The following is a 7,154-nucleotide window of genomic DNA, read 5'->3' as shown; positions in this document are numbered from 1 at the left end:
TTCCCCGTTTAACCCACAAATCTCAATTTCCGATGCCAAGGGTACTAAGGGAACAGAGTGTTTCAGGGCGAATTGGCGGTCCATAAAAACCCCGTCGGCCCCACTGTCCACAAAGGCCTCAGTCTTGACAGTTTGACCGAGGATCTTCAAGGTCACCGGAATGATAAAAGTCTTCTTGGGAAATTCTGACTTCTGGCCTGACAGGATATTTCCCATCACCCTCAGGCCCTGAAGTTTTCCGGCTTTTCTGGGCATGATACTACCACATGACCTTTATTCCCACAGTACAAACACAACCCCTGCTGTCTCCTCCGCGTCTTCTCACGCGAGGAGAGGCGGGTAGCCCCAATCTGCATAGGCTCCTCGGAAAATTCCTCAGAGTCTGAGGTTCCCTTGGGAAAGAAGGAAACCTCGGTCTCCCTTTCAAGCCTACGCTCTCTCAGCCGTCTATCCACCCGGATGGATAACTGCATGAGCTGATCCAAGCTATCAGGCAAGGGATATTGTACCAGTTGGTCTTTTATCTGATTAGAAAGACCTCTTCGGTACTGGTGTCTCAGGGCTGGGTCATTCCACTGGGTATCATGGGCCAACCTCCGAAACTCCGTACAATAAACCTCAACTGGCTTTCGCCCTTGCTTAAGGATCGAAATCTGAGCCTCGGCTGAGGCCGTCTTGTAAGGGTCATCATACAACATGCCCAGTGCCGTAAAAAAAACATCAACACTTTTAAGCGACGGACAGTCAGGCTGCAACCCATATGCCCAGACCTGTGGGTCTCCTTGTAGCAAGGAAATCACTATGCCCACCCGCTGAATCTCCGACCCAGAAGACTGAGGCCTAAGCTGGAAATATAGCTTGCAGCTCTCCTTGAAACAAAAGAACTGCGAGCGATCTCCAGAAAAACGATCCGGGAGATTTACTTTCGGCTCCTTAACCCCTGAAGGTGCTGCTGCTGCGGGAGCTCTGCCAGCGGCCTGCGAGGTGTGCATTTTAATGGACAAATCCTTAAATTGTTAAGTCAGGACCTGCACCTGATCGACCACCTGTTGCAAAGTATTTTGAGGGGTATGCTCCATATTCCCACAAAATTTCAACAGGAGTATTAGGCTGCTGAATATGTTATGCACACCAGTGCCAGCAGGAATGTACTGGTCTCTGAACGGAGAGGGATGCAAAACAAATGAACTCACAGACAGACTGGGGAATATGACATTACATACACAGAAGGTGATAGGGTAACAAAATAAACACAAAGTGAACAGAGAAGCCCAAAGGCTAAGAAACTGGGTGTCTCCCTAGTATTAGGAATGCTCAGATGGAAAGAAGCGAGATGTTGTGATTTAATACGTAGAGAACCCGAAATGCTGTTGCTAAGGGCAACAGCAAAACCCTAAAGGGTTACCAACGGGTGTGGCAGTAAACTCCTTGGTCAGAGATGGAATAATAGACACAAGGAGAGTCTCCACAATCCAAGTCCTCACTTGCAGTGCACTGGTTCAGCTTACTGCCACTAAACTGACACCTGAACACCTTGCACAGTGAGAAAGGATTTGGGCAGGCAAGTCTGAGAATACAGCCGCAAACTTGCTAGGTTCACAGAGTAGCAAAAGAACCCCAGCAGGTTAAACGACTGACTCCAGTCTTACTGCTAGGTCTGGATTGGCAGAGTGTAGTACCAAGGCCCTCATTCCGAGTTGTTCGCTCGGTATTTTTCATCGCATCGCAGTGAAAATCCGCTTAGTACGCATGCGCAATGTTCGCACTGCGACTGCGCCAAGTAACTTTACTATGATGAAAGTATTTTTACTCACGGCTTTTTCTTCGCTCCGGCGATCGTAATGTGATTGACAGGAAATGGGTGTTACTGGGCGGAAACACGGCGTTTCAGGGGCGTGTGGCTGAAAACGCTACCGTTTCCGGAAAAAACGCAGGAGTGGCCGGGGAAACGGTGGGAGTGCCTGGGCGAACGCTGGGTGTGTTTGTGACGTCAACCAGGAACGACAAGCACTGAAATGATCGCACAGGCAGAGTAAGTCTGGAGCTACTCTGAAACTGCTAAGTAGTTAGTAATCGCAATATTGCGAATACATCGGTCGCAATTTTAAGAAGCTAAGATTCACTCCCAGTAGGCGGCGGCTTAGCGTGTGTAACTCTGCTAAAATCGCCTTGCGACCGATCAACTCGGAATGAGGGCCCAAATCCCAAGGCCTATTTGCAGTAAGCAACAACAAATACAAAGTTACACAGTACTAGCTAACTTTCAGGAACTGACTAACCAACAAAGATTCAGCAGCATCTGCCTAACCTGAGAAGAGGGTTTATATAGCAGGTGCTGTCCACGCCCCACTCAGACCTCACAGACTGTGAGCACAAAAACCAGCACCGGATCCCCTGCCGTGCACAGAGCCTGTAACCACTGCACAGCAAAAGACCCGAACCGGAGTATCAGCTACGCTCAGGTTACTCCGCTAGCACTTGTCTCCCGGTTGCCATGACGACGTGGCAGCACAGGGCAGGAGACCCTAACAGAACCACTCAAAACGGTGAAATTTAAATATCTCACATGGAAGGTGGTCATGCTACTAACCTTGGCTTCGGCTAGGCGTGTGTCAGAATTGGCGGCTTTGTCACATCAAAGCCCTTATCTGGTTTTCCATGCGGATAGAGCAGAATTGCGGACCCGCCCACAATTTCTGCCAAAAGTGGTTTCATCCTTTCATATAAACCAACCTATTGTGGTGCCTGTGGCTACTACTGACTTGGAGGATTCCGAGTTACTTGATGTAGTCAGAGCTTTGAAGGTTTATGTAGCCAGAACGGCTAGGGTCAGGAAAACAGACTCTTTGTTTATCCTGTATGCTTCCAACAAGCTTGGGGTGCCTGCTTCAAAGCAAACTATTGCTCGCTGGATCTGTAACACGATTCAGCTGGCTCATTCTGCGGCTGGATTGCCGCTGCCTAAATCAGTTAAGGCCCATTCCACAAGGAAGGTGGGCTCTTCTTGGGCGGCTGCCCGAGGGGTCTCGGCATTACAGCTTTGCCGAGCGGCTACTTGGTCAGGTTCAAACACCTTTGCAAAGTTCTACAAGTTTGATACCCTGGCTGATGAGGACCTATTGTTGCTCAATCGGTGCTGCAGAGTCATCCGCAGTCTCCCGCCCGTTTTGGGAGCTTTGGTATAATCCCCATGGTCCTTACGGAGTCCCCAGCATCCACTAGGACGTTAGAGAAAATAAGATTTTACTTACCGGTAAATCTATTTCTTGTGTCTGAACCTCAGGGAGGGCAGCCAACTGTTTCTGGAAGTGGGCCCGAAATTTGGACCTTTATGGATCCTAACCTCAGGCCCATATCCACGGTTCCGGTATGAATGGTCGACCATGTTATGGTCGACAGTCATTAGGTCGACCACTATTGGTCGACATTGACATGGTCGACATGGACACATGGTCGACACATGAAAGGTCGACACATGAAACGGACGACATGCATTTTTTTACTTTTTTTGGTGCCGTTTTCTGCGTAAAGTGACTGGGAACCCCAATTAGTGCACCGCGTCCCATTGCATGGCTCGCTTCGCTCGCCATGCTTCGGGCATGGTGCCTTCGCTTCACTCGGCACAGATTACCGTTCCAATCGTAGTCCACGTGGATCGTAAAGTATGGAAAAGTTCCCCAAAAGAAAAAAAGTTAAAAAACTCATGTCGACCTTTTCATGTGTCGACCATGTGTCCATGTCGACCATGTCAATGTCGACCAATAATGGTCGACCTAATGACTGTTGACCATAACATGGTCGACCATGTGAACGGATACCCATATCCACACCAGCTTGCAGGAAGAGGAGAAAACGTCCCAGTTGAAACTCCACCGCAGGGAACTTCTTGGACTCGCACCAAGATACATATTTTTTCCAAATACGATGGTAATGTTTTTACGTTACTCCTTTCCTAGCCTATATAAGGGTAGAAATAACCTTGTTCGGAATGCCCTTCCGAGCAGGTATCTAGCGTTCAACCTCCATGCCGTCAAATGTAGCCGCGGTAAGTCTTGATAGGCGAACGGCCCCTGCTGCAGCAGGTTCTCCCGAAGAGGCAGAGACCTCTGCTCTTCTAGTAGTAGATCCAGAAGATCCGCATACCACGCCCTTCTCGGCCAGTCCGGAGCAATGAGAATTGCCTAAACTCTTGTACTCCTTTATGAGTTTGAGAACTCTTGGAATGAGTGGGAGTGGAGGAAACACATACACCGACTGGAACACCCACGGAGTCACTAGGGCGTTCACCGCCACTGCTTGCGGGTCCCTCGACCTGGAACAATACCGCCAAAGCTTCTTGCCCCAAAGATCTGTTACCTCCTTGAACACCTCCGGATGGAGACCCCACTCCGCTGGATGGAGATTGTGCTTGCTGAGGAAGTCCGCTTCCCAGTTGTCTACTCCCGGAATGAAGATTGCTGACAGCGCCAATGCGTGTTTTTCTGCCCAGAGGATGATTCTTGTTACCTCTGACATTGCAGCTCTGCTCTTCGTTCCGCCCTGTCGGTTTATGTACGCCACTGTCGTTACATTGTCCGACTGCACTTGAATGGGCTGATTTCTCAGAAGAGGGGCCGCTTGGAGAAGACCGTTGTAGACTGCTCTTAGTTCCAGAATGTTTATTGGCAGGCCGGCTTCCAGACTTGACCACCTTCCTAGTAAGGTTTCCCCTTGAGTTACTGCGCCCCAGCCCTGGAGACTTGCATTCGTGGTTAGGAGGATCCAGTCCTGAATCCCGAACCTGGACCCTCCAGAAGGTGAGGTAATTGCAGCCACCAGAGGAGTGAAATCCTGGCCTTTGGCAACAGACGTATTCTCTGGTGCATGTGTAGATGGGATCCCGACCACTTGTCCAGGAGATCCAGTTGGAAGGACCGAGCATGAAACCTCCCGTACTGCACAGCCTCGTAAGAGGCCACCATCTTTCCCAGAAGGCGAATTCACTGATGAACTGACACCCGGGCTGGCTTCAGGACATCCCGGACCATTGTTTGTATCACCAACGCTTTCTCCTCCAGAAGAAACACCCTCTGCACTTCTGTGTCGAGGATCATTCCCAGAAAGGACAACCTCCTGGTTGGCTCCAAATCTGTTTTTGGGATATTCAGGATCCAACCATGTTCCCTGAGAAGCTGAGTCTTGAGAGTTATTGACCGTAACCGCTTCTCCTTGGACGATGCCTTTATCAGCAGATCGTCCGGATATGGAATTATGTTCACTCCCTGCCTGCGGAGGAGAACCATAATTTCCACCATCATCTTGGTGAATACCCTTGGTGCTGTGGAGAGGCCGAATTGCAGGGCCTGGAACTGATAGTGACTGTCTAACAGTGCGAATCGTAGATTAGCCTGATGCGGCAGCCAAATCGGAATTCCCCCTCCTCCAGACCTGATATCACTGCCCTTAGAGACTCCATTTTGAACTTGACCTCCCTCAGAAAGGGTTTAGTGATTTTAAGTTCAGAATGGGGCTGACCGAACCATCCGGTTTCGGTACCACGAAAAGGTTCAAATAGTAACCTATGTTCTGCATTTGAGGAGGGACTGGTACAATGACCTGTGCCTCCACCAACTTCTGGGTGGCTCCCTGTAGGGTAGCCCTGTCTGCCAGCAAAGCTGGCAAGTCCGATGTGAAGAACCAATGAGGAGGGAGATTTTGAAATTCCAGCCGGTACCCCTGGGAAACAATATCTAATACCCAGGGGTCCAGGCCGGACGACACCCAGACGTGACTGAAATGTCTGAGTCTCGCCCCCACCGGCCCTGCCTCCAGGCTGCGCTGTCCACCGTCATGCAGAGGACTTTGGCGCACCTGAAGCAGGCTTCTGTTCTTGGGAACCTGCCGCAGCAGGTTTCTTGGATTTTGGTCGGCCCCTCTAAAGAAGGTGTTGGCCGGTTTGGCATTTCTTGGTTTAGAAACCCGAAAAGACTGAGATGCAGGTGAAGAAAAAGGTTTGTTCGGAGCAGGAGCTGCTGAGGGAAGAAAAGGGGACTTACCCGCTGTAGCCGTGGAGATCCACTCATCCAATGCTTTCCTAAAGAGAGCCTGACCTGTGTAGGGTAGGGTCTCCACACTCTCCTGGATTCCACGTCGGCAGATCACTGGCACAGTCACAGTTCTCGACGAGCTGAGACTGACATGGAAGAAATTCCTGCAGCCAGTGAACCCAGGTCTTTCATGGATTCCACCATAAAACCTGCAGAATCCTGAATGTTACGGAGAAACAATTCAATGTCACTCTTATCTAACGTATCCAAATCCTCAAGTAACGTGCCTGACCACTTTACTATAGCTTTGGAAATCCATGCACAGGCAATAGTAGGACGGAGTATCGTCCCTGAAGCCTTGTATATGGATCTGAGCGTAGTATCAATCTTGCGATCAGCCGGCTCCTTTAAGGCGGTTGATCCTGGGACAGGTAAAACCACCTTTTTTGAGAGTCTGGATTCAGACGCGTCCACTATGGATGGGTTTTCCCATTTCTTTCTATCCTCCTCTGGGAAGGGGAAAGCAACCAGAACCTTCCAAGGGATCTGGAATTTCTTCTCTGGATTTTCCCATGCTTTTTCAAAAATATCATTTAATTCTTTAGACTCAGGGAAGGTTAGCGAGGCTTTCTTATTGTCGGTGAAGTAAGCCTCCTCAACCTGTTCAAGTGTTGTCAGTAATATTCAACACATCTCTAATAGCCTCTATCATCAACTGCACCCCTTTTGCAAGAGATGCGGCCCCCCTGAGCACGTCCCCATCACCGTCTGCCGTGTCAGAGTCAGTATCCGTGCCGTCTTGCATGATCTGTGCAAGAGCACGTTTGTGGGAGCCCACAGAAGGGGGACCCTGAGGTAACAGAACCAGACCAAACTGCCCTATAATTCTGTAAAACCTGAGTTGCAGATTCATTCTGAGCAACCCTAGCAGAAATCTGAGAAATCATAGTTTTGATAGAGGATAACCACTGTGGCTCCCTTGCTGGTATCTGCGCTACAACAGTGCAATCCTGATTATATGGAATGAGATCATCCTGAGAGGACATGTCCTCTGCTGCATATGACACAGAGTCCACACACACACACACACACACACACACACACACACACACACACACACACACACAC

Source organism: Pseudophryne corroboree, chromosome 1 (assembly GCF_028390025.1).
Source record: "Pseudophryne corroboree isolate aPseCor3 chromosome 1, aPseCor3.hap2, whole genome shotgun sequence".
Lineage (NCBI taxonomy): Eukaryota > Metazoa > Chordata > Amphibia > Anura > Myobatrachidae > Pseudophryne > Pseudophryne corroboree.
The sequence above is the reverse complement of the archived record's forward strand: the minus strand, read 5'-3'. Positions refer to the sequence as shown.